Genomic DNA, 16,015 nt, shown 5'->3' with positions numbered 1-16,015 from the left:
TTTATCAAGACAGGGGAATTGCAATAGAGAAAGAGTAATTCATGAAGAGCCAGCTGTGCGAGAGACCAGAGTTTTATTATTATTCAAATCTGTTTCCCTGAGCATTCGGGGATCCGAGTTTTTAAGGACAACTTGGTGGATGGGGGGAAGTCAGTGAATCAGGAGTGCTGATTGGTTAGGTAGGAAATGAAATAATAGGGAATTGAAGCTGTCCTCTTGCGCAGAGTCAGTTTCTGGGTGGGGGCCACAAGATCAGATGAGCCAGTTTATCGAGCAGGGTGGTGCCAGCTGATCCATCAACTACAGGGTCTGCAAAATATCTTAAGCACTGATCTTAGGAGCCGTTTATGGAGGGTCAGAATCTTGAGGTCTCCAGCTGCATGACTCCTAAACCATGATTTCTAATCTGTGGCTAATTTGTTAACCCTACAAAGGCAGTCTAGTACCCGGGCAAGAAGGAGATTTGTTTTGGGAAAAGGCCGTTTTCATCTTTGTTTTAAACTATAAACTAAGTTCCTCCCAAAATTAGTTTATCCTATGCGTAGGAAGGAACAAGGACACCTTACAGGTTAGAAGTAAGATGGAGTCAGTTAGGTTAGATCTCTTTCACTTAGTCATAATTTTGCAAAGGTGGTTTCTTTTTTTTTTTTTTTTTTTTTTTTTTGAGGCGGAGTCTCGCTCTGTCGCCCAGGCTGGAGTGCAGTGGCCAGATCTCAGCTCACTGCAAGCTCCGCCTCCTGGGTTTACGCCATTCTCCTGCCTCAGCCTCCCGAGTAGCTGGGACTACAGGCGCCCGCCACCTCGCCCGGCTAGTTTTTTGTATTTTTAGTAGAGACGGGGTTTCACCGTGTTAGCCAGGATGGTCTTGATCTCCTGACCTCGTGATCCGCCCGTCTCGGCCTCCCAAAGTGCTGGGATTACAGGCTTGAGCCACCGCGCCCGGCTTGAGCCACCGCGCCCGGCAGTGGTTTCATACCTAATTTATAAATTAAACTTTATCATAGGTATGTGTGTACAGGGAAAAGCATAGTATATATACGATTCAGTATTATCCATGGTTTCAGTTATTCACTGGGAGTCACGGAACAAATCCCTAGCAGATAAGGGGGCATAATATATTTCTATCTCAAGGAAAAACAATCTCTCCAATATCAACCACATAGAATATTTTTGCCTATAATCTCCTCATAAACTGTTAGAAGACTCACTTATGAGGAAGTGGAACAGAAAGATGATATTTTTATTCAAAATTTTGCCAGTGAATGCCTGATTTGTAGTAGGTACAATGCCATGCCGGGCATTCCAGATTTAAAGATGTCTTATATAGGAGGTTGTAGTCTAATAGAAAAGTGTAATTAGGCTTATCTAATGACAAGGATCAGAGATTCAGAAATTCACTCTACCATATTTAATAAAAACCAGATTTATTGTAAAGAAATGTGTATACTAGAACAGGAACCCATAGAGGCAGCCCACAGACAGTCTCTGCTTCTCTTTCCCTTCCCCGTTCCTTCCCTCTCTCTATTCTCCAAGCATGTGCTTTACATTCTCCCTCTCTCTACTAGGATCCAGGTCGTCTCTGGTTCTTTCCTACCCTCTAAAAATTTTAGCTCCCACACAGCTTGGCATCCATTTACACACTCACTAAACAAACATTTCTTGAGCATATACTATGTGCAGGTACCCTTTCCCTCACAGGGAAACTTAAAGAAAAATTGCACTGGACACTTACTAAAAATGACCAGACATTTTATTCATGCTACTGCAGTAGGGAAGAGAGACTTCAGTGTAGAACTGCACTGAACATCATTAAAACAAAAAGGCAAGAGAATTTTTAAAGTAAAACTATCAATGTTTAAGGATTTAGGTAAGCTAATGGGAAAGTACTAGAGGGTGTTAGGGGAGAGGTTGGTCAATGTAATTAGGCCATCTGTGTTTGCTAATTGGTACTTATCAAAGTTAAGTTCCTACCCTGCCCCCCCCCCCCCCCCCAACTCCCCCACAGAGAATGGGAAATACAGGCTTTATCTTTCTTGGTGATTACATTTCAAAGGAATGGCTCCCAGGTCCTTGAGAAACACAATCCTGGGTTATAAAACCAGCAAGAGGCTAGGAGAAATTTTACATCTAAAAGGGGCAGAGAAACAATTTACAATTGTGAGTTTTCTAAAGTAAATGTTCTATGAAAAGAGCGATGAGGGATTAAAGTCAGGAAGAAAACTGTCAAAGTTTAGTGAAGCTGAGGAGAACATTAAGACTATCCCTGACCTCATGAAACATATTCTAGAAGCCGATATTAAGTATATTAGATTGGGTTAAGTGTTATGGTAGAAAACACAGCAAGGAAGAAGGTGTGGACCACAGAGGATGAGAAGGTAGGGAGTTCAGTCTTAATAAGGGGGTCATGGATACCCTCACTAATAAAGTAAGCGTCAAGCAAAGTTTTGAAGGACGTAAGAGCAAGTCAAAGAAGTATCTGAGAGAAGAGAATTCCAAGCAGAGGTAAGAATATTTGTAAAACCTCTGAATCAAAATCATGCTTGATGGGAGTCATGAGACTAAGGGGAACAATAGCAGATAAATCAGAGAAATAAGAGGGAGGAGATGGAGCAGATCATGTAGAAACTTCTGGGTCACTAAGAGATTTTACTCTGCATGAGAGACCTTCAGAGGAAGAGTCCTTTGACTGACTCTATAAAAGGATAACTCTGAATATTGCATTAATATGAGTGCTGTTTGGAGGGGTAAGTGCAGAAGTAGAGAGAATCCCAGGTGGACCTTTGAAATTTGGAGGTAAGGGGAATGGTGTAAACTGAAGATTTAAAATGTGGGATTCATCAGCATATAGATATTATATAACATTGCCTGATTGGATGAATATGTTAACAGAACCAATATACACAGAGGAAGAAAAAAAAAAAAGCTACCTTAATGCATGAGAACAAGAAGAAAACAGGTAGAGAAATTTGAAAAGAGATTCATGAAGTAGAGGGAAACTCAGGCGAGTATTATCTCCTGCAGAACAAGTAAATGAAAGTATTTAAAGAGAGTGACCTGACTGCCAGTATAAGGGAAGAAGAAGTGTATAAATTCACCTCTGGGGTGGTGGGATAAAAGCTTGAGGGGTCAGGAAATTAGAGAACTCTATTATAACATCTATTATAGATTGTTTTTCCCAGAAATTTTGTCCCAGAAGGAAAAAGAGAAATAGAATAGTAGTTAGAGGAAAAATGTGGAGTCAACAGAAGAGTTGTTTTATCTTTATAGAGGAGAAATTACAATATATTCAAATGTTCGTGAAAATGATCTAGCAGAGAGGAAAAATGATGTTGAAGAAAGAGGAGAGATTTGCTAGGCTGGTATTCTTGAATAAATATGAGAGGATAGGATTGAATGCACCAGTGGATGGGTTAGCCTTAAGTACTAATGATTAGTAAGGACATCTGTGGTAAAGGAAGTGAGGCAGAGTATGGGTAGGTGAGTAGACTTGGAGGTGGGGAATCATTAAAATACTCCTAGAAATTCTTTCACCTTAGGATTTGATATGGTTTGGCTGTGTCCAAATCTCACCTTGAATTGTAATAATCCCCATCTGTCAAGAATGGGGCCAGGTGGAGATAATTCAATCACCGGCGCAGCTTCCCTCACACTATTCTCGTGGTAGTAAATAGGTCTCACGAGATCTGATGGTTTTATAAATGGGAGTTCCGCTGAAGGCGCTGTTTTGCCTGCCGTCATGTAAGATGTACGTTTGCTCTTCCTTCATTTTCTGCCATGATTGTGAGGCCTCCCCAGCCACGTGGAACCGTGAGTCCATTAAACCTCTTTTTCTGCCATGAAACGTCTTTTCTTTATAAATTGCCCAGTCTCATTTCTTCATTAGCAGCATGAGAACAGACTAATACAGAGTTATAACTGAGTTCTTCCCAACTCAGTTTACCAGGGGAGTTTGATCAGCCTAGCTCAAATTTGACATGTCATTGGCGATAAAGTCAGAGGTCACTGAATATCCTTTGGATTTGCTGCCTCCTTGTAAGTTGGGCATTCGTGGTTAGAAGACCTGCCAGGAGAGCAGAATTACATAGTTTAAGGCATGTACCTTTAAGCTGCAGAAGTTGAGGGAGAAGTTTCTATTAGAAGAATTTATGACTGGTGGATTCTGTAAATATGACTTAGTGTGTCTGCTTACCAAAGGAGTTCATGAAGGATAAAAAATTAACCAATTTTTTTTCCTAGAATTTAGGTTATAGAAAACTGCAAGACAAGAAACTTTTGTAAACTTGTAGTTTCATACATAGACTCAAATCTGTCTAATTATTTTGATATTGAAACAGGAATTCTCTCATCAATGAGGTAGTTTCTCAAAAAGTATTAATACTTCTATTTTGCTTTGGGGAAAAATAGGTTTTATGGTTTTAAAATTATATATAATTTTATTACTAGAATATATTAATGATTATAATTAATATCTTATATTGTGATTATATAAGTGATTGTATATTACTAAATGTTTTGGCAGACATATGCATTTTCTTTACCTTCACAGTATTTCTCTGAGTTAAGTAATGCTCTATTTTACAGATGAAGAATCAGAAGCAAAGAGTAGTTAAGAAACTTGTTCCACCTAATAATTGGTAGAGCTAGAACTTTCTTTGATATATACACAGTAATAAGACAGACCCTTTATTTGAGTAACTCTCTAAAAGGAAAAGCTATAAAATTGTGGAAGGTTTATGCTAAAAGTAAGTACAATGGGTATACTGCAGAGACTCTTGGAAAGAATTGTTAATAAATCTTAATACATGTAAAGATTCAGGAAAGGTTTCATGAATTTTGTCCAATTAAATGGGTCTTTAATAGTGTACTCCAGGCAGAGAAGTGTGAGAGGGACCTAGAATATTCAGATATTCGGTGGAGAGAGTTCAGGATTTGTAGACAGCAGTTGTGGGAAAGCCAAAGCAGATTATAGATACAGCAAGGGAAGAAGGCAGGCTGCAACTCGTAGGGGCTATACTGAAGGCCAAGACAGCAGTTCTCAAAGTGTAGTCTGTGGATCCCTGTGTCCCAGGACTCTTTTAGGTAATCTGTAATATCAAAGCTGGTTTTAGAGTACTGAGGCATATTTGGCAGACATTATCTTGAAAATAAATGCAGTGAACTTGTCAACTGCAAGAAAAACAGCTGACAATAATTGTTACCAATGATAAAATTCAAACTTTCAAGAAAAAAATTAGAATTTTGGAAAACTTATATCTGCTTCTGTGAGCTTGACAGCTTCCATTATTTAAAACTTTTCTGCTGAGATTTGGGGTAATATCAATGAATGTGAATTTTTAAAATGTTATATAATGAAATGGATCAACATTTTGAATATTGGTATGATTTAGTGAACCAGTATTTTGCGTATAACCAAATCATAATATTATAAAGCAATACATAAATAAAATTTCTTTTAAAGTGTGAGTTAGACCAATTGATTTTAACTTAACAGAATGAAAAATGTCATTGATATTTTGGATTATATCTTCCAACTATCCTGTAAGAAATTGCCATTTGTTGAGATTTGGTGTAGTAGCAAAGAATATCCACAATTACCTAAAAGAGATGACTAAAGTATTTTTTTGTTTACCAATTACATATGATTTTTGCAAATACGTAGTGACTTTGCAACTACGTGATTTTTGTCACATACTTCAACTAAAACAATATATCACAGCTGATTGCAGAAACAGAAAATTTAGTTGACTTTTATCAAGTTAAATATTAAAAAGGTTTACAAAAACAATTTCTGTTCACCGTTTTTTTGTTTTGGAGAAGATATTTTTTTCATTAAAATATGTTATTTGTATTACTACATAATAGAGCTGTTGTTATTTTAAATTAATATTTCAGCTTTAGTTCCTTTTTATTTTTTGAGATGGAGTCTCATGCTGTTGCTCAGGCTGGAGTGCAGTGGCATGATCTTGGCTCACTGAAACCTCTACCTCCCGGGTTCAAGTGATTCTCCTGCCTCAGCCTTCCGAGTAGCTGGGATTACAGGTACATGCTACCACACCTGGATAATTTTCTATATTTTTGGTAGAGACAGAGTTTCACCATGTTGGTCAGGCTGGTCTCAAACTCCTGACCTCAAGTGATCCACCTGCCTCGGCATCCGAAAGTGCTGGGATTACAGGTGTGAGCCACCACTTCCGACGTCAACTTTAGTTTCTAATGCAGTAAATAAACATAGATTTAACCTATATAAGCAAAGCTTTTGGGGGTCATCAGTAAGTTTTTGGTGGTGTTAGGACTCAGAAAACAATACCCCCAAATTAAGGCCTCAGAGGCAAAAGTTTGTCTCTGACTTTCTCCTGCCCTTCTGTCTCTCAGTATCATTCTAACCCCCAAGGTTAGCCATAGAAACTAGAATCCTTCTTCCCGAAGGCAGGTATAGTAACCAGAACCCCTTTTTTTCCAAAGCCAGTCTAAAAACCTGAAAACGTTACTCTAACTTTCCCTCCACCTTTTTTTTTTTTTTTTTTTTTTTTTTTTGAGGCAGAGTCTCGCTCTGTCACCCAGGCTGGAGTGCAGTGGCGCAATCTCGGCTCACTGCAACCTCCGACTCCCGGGTTCACACCATTCTCCTGCCTCAGCCTCCTGAGTAGCTGGGACTACAGGCGGCGCCACCTCGCCTGGCTAATTTTGTGTATTTTTAGTAGAGACGGGGTTTCACCGTGTTAGCCAGGATGGTCTCGATCTCCTGACCTCGTGATCCACCCGCCTCGGCCTCCCAAAGTGCTGGGATTACAGGCTTGAGCCACCGCACCCGGCCTCCTTCCACCTTTCTGTGTAAAAATTGGCCATAAAGAAATTATGTGACCTACATTGTTCGACTGTGGGTCATAAGACCCCCATTCCAGAGAGGGCCCTGCCCCATACCCAGAGGGAAGGAGTGCTGCAGACAGACCGAGAAGAGTCTAGACCAAGAGCACTTGCAGGATTTCTCCGAAGTCTTTTAGCCTCCCATTATTATCTTTTTTGTCCAGTCATATTTCTACATGGCTGTCCATGTTTAGTTGAACCTATGCACAAAAGTGGACAATTTGTTCTGTATCTTTAGGTCTTCATTCTGAAGGTTCCCATGTCACATAAAACTACATGATCAAATAAAATTTCTCCTTTTAATCCAGTTAATCCAAATTTTATCCAATTAATCTGCCTTTTGCGGGTTGATTTTTTTTTTTTTTTTCCAGTGACACTTCACAGGGTAAAAGGAAAGTTTTCCCTTGGCCTCTACAGGGGTAAAGTGGTCAGGAGACTAAAAGTTTGTGGATCACTGGACTAAGCTAAGAAGATTTATATATGGTGATGAGTAAAATAGCATTTGTATTAAGAACATTACTCAGCCATCAGTCTGGAGATAGGGTAGGAGATGAACGCCTTGGTGAATGTTTATGAGGGTTTATCTTATGAGAAAAACTTGGAGGATATGTTATTTTCTAGTTTCTGTTGCTAAACAGGTCTGAATTAGGTACAAAATGTTCCATTCCATTCAGATTTCCACTCTAGTGTGAATAGTTTTTGAAGGTTCTAATATATTCATTACACTTAAGAAAAAAATAGTTAAGGAACAACAAGAGTTCATTGCAGTTGCTCAGTTGGGAAAAAATGTAGATGGCTGGAAACTGTGTCCTGATATCTTAAGGGTGTTCATGTGGAAGAAGGAATTAAGCTTATCTGCTCCAGTGAGCATAATGAGTTCCGATGGTTGGAATTTACAGGGAGGCAGATTTCAGAACTATGTGACAGCTAAAACTGTTGAAAAAAGAAAGAGCTGCCTCATTTGACCATTAATTCTTTGAAAATAGCTACTGTGTATAATGTCATCTCAATACAGGCCACTCTTAAGACACTTGACATAATCCCAATTCATTCCATTCTTACAATAACCCCAAGTGATAGGTATCATTACATCTCTATTACATAAATGAGTTTAAAAGTTTGACTCTTCTCTGTCTTATCCAAGGCCACTCAGCAGAAGCAGAGCCAGTATTCTAACTCAGTTCCACTGATTTTCCTACTGGGGCTGTTGACATCGTGTACACAGCCTTTCCATGAAATATGCAACAGCAGTTATGAGGAATATTGTGACAAACTGGATTTACAGTTTGTTATAAGCACTAAGATTTTTGAAATACTTAGGGAGAATAGTCTTTGTATTCCCAAAGCTTTTCACAATGCCTTGATCATACTTCATTTTCAATAAGTATGTGTTAAATGACCAAATAAAAGTCTATAGTTACAATATAAAAAAAGAATATAGGGCATTGTTTAGAATAATATGTGTGATGGTACATTTTAGGTGTCAATTTGACTGAATTAAGATATACCCTGATAACTGGTAAAGCATTATTTTGGGGTATGCCTGTGAGGGTGTTCCAGAAGATACTAACATTCAAATCAGTGAACTACATAAGGAAGATCTTCCCTCGTTCAATGTAAGCTAGCACTATCCAATTGACTAAGGTCCCAGACAGAACAAAAAGAAGAGAAAACATGAAATTTCTCTTTTCTAGAACTGGCATACCCTTCTTCCCCTGTCCTTGAACGTCAGGACTGCAGGATTTGGGGATTTTCGACTCCAGAACTTGCACCAGTAGGCCCTAAGTTTCTTAGGCCTTTAGATCTGGACTGAGATTTACACCATTGGAACATTGGAATCACTTGTTCTAAGACCTTTGGACTTGAACTGAGCCATGCTACCAGCTTTCGCGGTCCTCCAGCTTGCAGAGGCCTATACTGGGACTTCTCGGGCTCCAGAATCACATGAACCAATTACCCTATTAAACCTCTTCTCATCCACTAACCTATCAATCATTCATTTTATCTATCTATCCTTCCTATTGGCTATATATCTCTGGAGAACCCTGACTAATACAATGTGTCACTTTTAATCATCCTAATGATTAAAAGTTAGATTTTTATAAATGTCAATATCACTTGGTGTGGTTAAGTTAAAAATGACTGAAAATAAATAATATACAAAAATATTTAATTTGACAATTCTACATAGATATGGGAAGCCCATGGGACATGAGTGTTTCAGAAGTTTCGCTAAATTGTTTTTGCACGTGAAACTACTATAATCAGGTTTATGTGTTGAAAAAGCCAGAGCCAGCCTTTTCCTAATGTACTTTTTCTCAGGAGTAGTATGAACAACAAGTCATTGGCTATTTTCAGCTTCCGTGAGCATCTCTCACAACTCTGTGGGGTCGGAAAGGGATCTACTAAATACTTGTAACATGATGTGATTTCTCTCTGACTTCTTTACTTCATCCCAATTACTGCTTATTATATTAAAACAGTATGATAGAGAAATTACAACAGTACGAGCCAGATTTGTCCAAATCTTTCTCTACCGATATTGAACTGTAGTTACCAGATTAAACATATAAAATTAAAATTTTCATCTTGTTTATCCTGTAGCGAAAGGAGCCAACGAGAACAACAGCGATATTTTCTTCCCATTTGTTTCTGCATGCATGATCTGAAACTTGATTCCCTGCCAGTCACTACAAACACAGACATTTCTACCACACTCCTTCTAAAGCATCATGACACAACATGTTGTAAATTTCAGATGTCCCGACATGACCGTTGATATTAAACATAAGAACACTGCTCTCAGGAAGTCACTTTATTTTCCCACTTGGAATGAAGACCTTTTTAATTCCATAGGCAAATTTATGCATACAGCATGTCGATTTATGGTCTCTAGATTCTCTGACAATATCTAGTAGCCTTATTGGTAATGACCGTTGTTGCTGTGGGGTTTCACTGAGCAGATTTGGACAATAAAACCGGTGGCCAACATGTTTTCAACTGGCAAGTCTGAAGCACTGCCAAGCTATCTAGCTCTTTAGTGACAGGTTTCTAAAGTCAGACCTGTCACCTCACCTGGAAGCACAAAATACTTCATGAAGATAATTTTTTGCACGTGTTTTGGAATGAATGCTAATTTGGCAAGTATATATATGATATATATATATCTATATATGATATATATAAGATATATATGATATATATAAGATATATATGATATATAAGATATAGATATATATGATATATGTAAGATATATAATATATAGATATATATGATATATTGATATATATGAATGTATGCATGTGTATATATATCACTTATATATAAATATAAATGTGTATATTTCTGGGAGGGGAAACATTTGAAAGAGCACAGTGATGAGCTGTGTGGAGAATGATATACCAGAAATTTATCAAAATTGAAAATAATCTATAAATTAGTAAAAGCATGCATTTTTCTTTTTAAAATCTAGTTTGGTGAGTATTTTTAATTTTGGCAGCAAGTCTTTTCTAAAAAGATCTAAAAGGCTTTCTAAAAGATCTGCATACTGGTGTCTACACATACTGATGTAGCTTGGAGATATAAAACTAGAGAGGCTGAGGCAGGGGGAAGGTTCCTCTCTTCTGTTTAAAGCTTTGGTGATAACTTTTCATTTCTACGTTAAAAAAAAAAATCACATGCTGAGTGCTGTATCAGCTTATTTAATGCTGTTACTAGCTTGAATGCACTTTAGACCCGTGCATATCAACACAACAGTCATTTGTGACAAATTCCATTTTGCTTCATGAAAAATTAAGAAATAATTGGCATGCATTTAGAGATTGGATCCCTCAAATTACAGATTACTTGGATTAGAATAGATTTTTCAATGGTTCTCCCTAAATAATTCTACCATTCCCTGTGTGCTCTTGAGTGGTGCACTTCCAGCCATGGGCTCACTAAAAGTCAAATGAGCATTGATTATGCCAAGAGACAATGTGGGAGAAAACTTCCGAATGCTAAGACATGGGACACACATGTACTGTGAATTTTAAGTATAGTTCATCTTTCAGAGCTTCATTTTTGCAAGCTCTATTGCTCTAGGAAAAAACTCACTTATTTTCAAACAAGGGATTCAATTTATGTCCAAAACGTCATTTTACTTTGCCAGCCACACATAGCCGCAAGGTATTTTATGTCACTTAGGGAACCTAGGATTCTAGGGGGCAGAAGTCCATGAACTGGTTTTGGTTCCTTTAATTCTCTTCTTTCTTTTTCTCAAATGTCTCCAATTCATTGATGTTCTAATTGGTATAATTTTCACGAAAAAAAAAATGTGACAGCTTGAACATATCTAGAGGCCAATAACTGTAGTTGGCTTGACTTCAAATACTGAGAAAGGAATTGAAATCCAGATATTTCCCCTATCATTGCTAAAGTTCCCATGGACCTGGAAGGCTGACTTCAGCATCTGTTGAAATAAGCCAAACTCAGTATAATATAAAAGTGTTAAAATACATTTTTAAATAAATATTTAAAAATGCTTAAAGATCTGGTTATTCCAGTGAGTAGATTTGTGATGTAAGCAGATATAAAACTAGTAGAGATGTTTTCCTAATTTAGACAGGTTGTAATCCCAATTAACAAATATCTTCTCTTTAGAGCATTTATCCCCAAATACCAAATCAGGGCATTGGAAAGACAGGGGCAACAGGGTTGAGCCATGTTCTAAATTAAGGCTGGAAGATAACAAGCATTACTGCTGAATTTCAGGATATTTTTACCACAGTAAGAATTCTAGTAAAATTAAAAAATATAATTTTATTTTGAAGGACTCTGGCTGAGAAGCTAGGCAAAACTGAGGATAAGCTATTTAGTTTCCAGCATCCTGTTTTTGTCCTTTCAATCATTCCCTTCTCCTCTTATCCACTCCTTAAATGTCTCTATATGGGAGAAGCTTTGAGAATATACTTGCTGGCACTAAAGACTGCTACCACTCTCCTGGTGTTTGCCCTGCCTTCCCTGCCAAATAGGTCTACCTGTTAGTCTTCTAACTGATCTCTTTGAGGAGACTCCAAATGTGAGGGCATCTGATAGGCCTCTGAGTTCATATACTGCAAAAATACCTTTATAATACATACAAATGTGCTAAAATTCAGCAGTGACTGTTTCATTTTTTTTTAGTCCTTTAGAACATAATACGTTCTCACCAGAGCACCATCTGAATTTATATATTAAAATTTGTGTGCTTAATTTCCAGATGCTCAAATATTTTTTGTAATCCCTTACCACCTTCCATTTCCATCTGAACTAAAATACTCAACATTTATATAATATGGTTTTTTCCCCCCAAAGAACATTGCCCCAATTAGCTAACTAGTGTTCAAAACACTCTCATGAAGGATGTTCAGATACATAAAATTGTGCTTATCTCAAAGCTGCTGGAAGATTCATGGAGCGATTTGGCATTCGACTTCCTTTCATTTTCAAACAGTACTTTTGCTATCATAAAAGAAATTCTGATCTATTTTCAGTGAATAATGTTGCATATGTATATAACATTTTTAGACCTTCACAGGGAATGCAATGTGCTGTACATTCTGGTTCAAATAATATTCAGAAATGAGTAATGCTGGCCAAATCATATGGGCTTTTACAATCATCTGGAATAATATGTGTTCAGAAGACATCCACTTTCTGGCATTCACTTATTCATTCATTCATCAAATACTTGTTGAGTACTTGCCATGTGGCAGACATAATAACTTGGCAAAAGAATTTACTGACCATGTAATAATTGTTACTATTTAATAAGAGTTTTAAACATATTACATCATTTAATCCTAACTTCAAGTAAAGTTGCTTTATTAGTCAAGGTTTTTCAGAGAAAATAATATGATATTGTATATATGTAATTAAACGCACACATGCACATACACAGAGAGAGAGAGATTTTAAGGAATTGGCTTATACAGTTATGTGGGCTGGGAGGTCTGGAATCTATAGAGCAGGTCAACAGGCTAGAAATTCAGAGAAGAGTTGATACTGCAATCTTGAGAGCTGAATCTGCAGATTGGAAACTCAAGCAGGGTTTCTACGTTGCAGTCTTGAGGCAGAATTACTTATCTTTCTGGAAACCTCGGTCTTTTCTCTGAAGGCCAACTGATTACATGAGGCCTACTTGCTTTATGGAGGGTAATCTGCTTTACTCAAAATCCTACTAATTTAAATGTTAATCACATCTAAATACCTTCACAGCAGCATCTATATTGGTGTTTGAACAAACAACTGGGCACCATGGTTGACATATAAGATTATCCATCATAATGGGTATTACTATGCTTCTTTTATACATATAGGGAGGTTGAGGCTCAGAGAGAAAATTACTGGGATTTACTCAAATAATTGAGAATTTGGGGATTTGGGTCAGTCTTGTTCTGAAGCCAGCATGTTTCTCTCTCTATGGCAATATGTGAAGGAATGTTACAAAAGTCCGATACATAGTCCCTACATTTTAAGTATTTAGAATTATTTTTGGTGGTGAGCTAGGTTACAATGTATTCATTCCATAAATATTGAATGTCTACTATGTAAAGGGTATTGTGCTAGGAGCTGGGAATTGAACAGTCAACAAAACGGATAATGGTCCTGCCCTCTAGTGGGAGAACCAAACAATAGCCAAACGAACAGAAGCGTTACATATGTTCAATGCTAGAAAGAAAAATGAAATCATGTAAGGTTGACATGGTGATTCTTTGTAGTGGTGATATCTGAGCAGAGACCTGAATGAAGTGAGCATAAATCATGCAGATATTCAGAGAAAAGCATTGTTTTCGCTTAAAGGGAAAACCCAGCACAATAGCCCTAAGATGGATTGGTGTTTGGCATGCTTCAGGAACAGCAGGAGACCAGTATGGCTGGAGCAGAAAGATTCAAACCAGCTTATGGAGTAACAGATTCAGTATAGCACAAACAGAACATAATTGTTCTGAAGACAGAGGGAATACAAGAATGATTTGTTTAGAAGCAGGTAGAAAGGGAAAGATTCTTGAAAAGGAGTTCTAAGCAGTATACTTGAAATTAGAAGAAAAAGTGGGAATGATTTGGGGAAATGCACTGAATTTGAAGGTACATTAAATGAAAGTGAAGCAACGTGGATAAATATTATGGTTTACTGAATCAGAGAATTCATATTGTAGAGAGACCACACAGATGACTAGGGGCCTCAGGACCATGAAGGAGAGGAAAATAAGTGAATAGATGTGCAGGCTGAATGTGTGGATGTAGGCATGTATCAAAGAACTTATTGTGAATCAGTTAAAAGGAAGTTAATAAAGAACTAAAATGCAGAAGCTTCATTTTGGTAAAATGAAAAGGTTGTCATTGTGGGTGTTCAAAATGGGAGGCTGATGCTGAAAGAAATATTTGAAGATAATAATGATTAACAAAATTACAAGTGCTTTCTACGTATTCAGCAGGTTTATATTCATTATGTCCTTTTTTTCTTATAACCACCATTACGAGATAAGATACTGTTATTATATCCTTGTTAGAGACGATGCAGCTGAGATAGAGACATTACTAAGTTATTAAAAGTTACATAACTAATAAGTTATTGAGGTGGCATTTTAACTCAAGTCTGGTTCCAGAGCCCAAGCCTTAAATAGCAGTGCTTTACAAAGGAGTCAAGCAACTCTAAGGAAAACATGGCCTAGCAATCTCTATGGCACATAGTTGAATTTAAATCATGTTTGCAAAATTGAAAGAAAATTTAATTATGTTAAAGGAATGGAAAAATGTAAATAAATTTAAATACAAAATATAGATTTGAGACGATGTTCTGGACCGAGCTTGTAGCCATGGATGCAGAAAATGAAGGGGCATCAAAATAAATAGAATATGATGATGGATTTGATTTGGAAGGTAAAGGAGCAAAGACAGTAATTCTAATGTTGGAAGCTTATGACTCTCAGGAAATTGGCAGTGAGAAGAGCATAATCATGTATCACTTACTATACCAAACATAAATTCAATTTCATTTATTTCTCCAAACACTGTGAGGTTTCCAAGGAATACTTATTTCCATTTTACAAATAGCATAGGTCAAATATATGCCCCAATGCTACACTGATAGCAAGTGGAAGAGTTAAGATCAAATCTGAGTCTGATCTGAGTCCAAGAGCCAAACTCTTGTTCTTCAACTTTTTGACAGGTTTCAAAAAGCCTCAGTATTTGGGAGATTCTTCCAGTTATACCATAAGGTTGCCCACATATGAAAGTCAGATAGGCACTGAGGTTCAGGACTGAAAATGCATATTCAGGAATTATCAGCAAAACATCAATGTGCTTGCAAAAAAATAGTTCAGAAGGGGAAGAGTTGCGACCGGGAAGTGATGCTGGAGAGTGGGGTGGAATGGAGGAAATGGGGGAAAAAGACGGACACTAGCTGACCACAGAGAGTGAAGATCAAGAAATTGTTACTCTTTGGCATCGAGTTCTTGAGAGCAAGAAAATTCGAAACCTTAGCAGTGGAATGATACCTCCACCACGCCGCTTCATCTGTGTCCTCTGCATAAGCGAACACCATCTGCTATGGAGGCGGAACGGTGGTGAATTGGAATAGCAGTCCAGACTCAATTTTGAAAACTTGGCAATGACTTCACATGGCAATTTGACTGAAGTTTGCAGGGATGTAGGAGCTTCCTTGTACCAGCCAACTTACTGTGCATTCTCAAACAGAAACGAGCAAACAAAAAAACCTTGCGCATTCTGTGAAAATGGTCTTGTGTTTTTACCATAAGAAATAAACCTTCAAAATAACAACCTAGATTCCAAATAATATATTTCCTCATACCGATCTGGCAATATTTCATATACAAAATTAATTAGTGGGCTCGATGTGTGTACGGGAAGGCAGGGCATTTGGAGGGGAAAGACTGACTCAGAATGTTGGTAGCCACAATCTGTTACATAGTGCACCAATATCTTTTAAATGGCCAAACTGATTCTTTAGCATTTAATTCTGGCTTTGGAATATTCTAGAACAGAATAAACCAAAATAAGTCATGCATTTAAAATGTGAGCGGAATTTCATGAAAACCGTTTGATCTTGTTTCTTAAGGATAAACCCAGCAGAGCTAAGTTATCCATTTTACAACAGTTAGACAGCTG

Source organism: Theropithecus gelada, chromosome 11 (genome assembly GCF_003255815.1).
Source record: "Theropithecus gelada isolate Dixy chromosome 11, Tgel_1.0, whole genome shotgun sequence".
Taxonomy (NCBI): Eukaryota; Metazoa; Chordata; class Mammalia; order Primates; family Cercopithecidae; genus Theropithecus; species Theropithecus gelada.
This window is presented reverse-complemented; position numbering follows the sequence as displayed.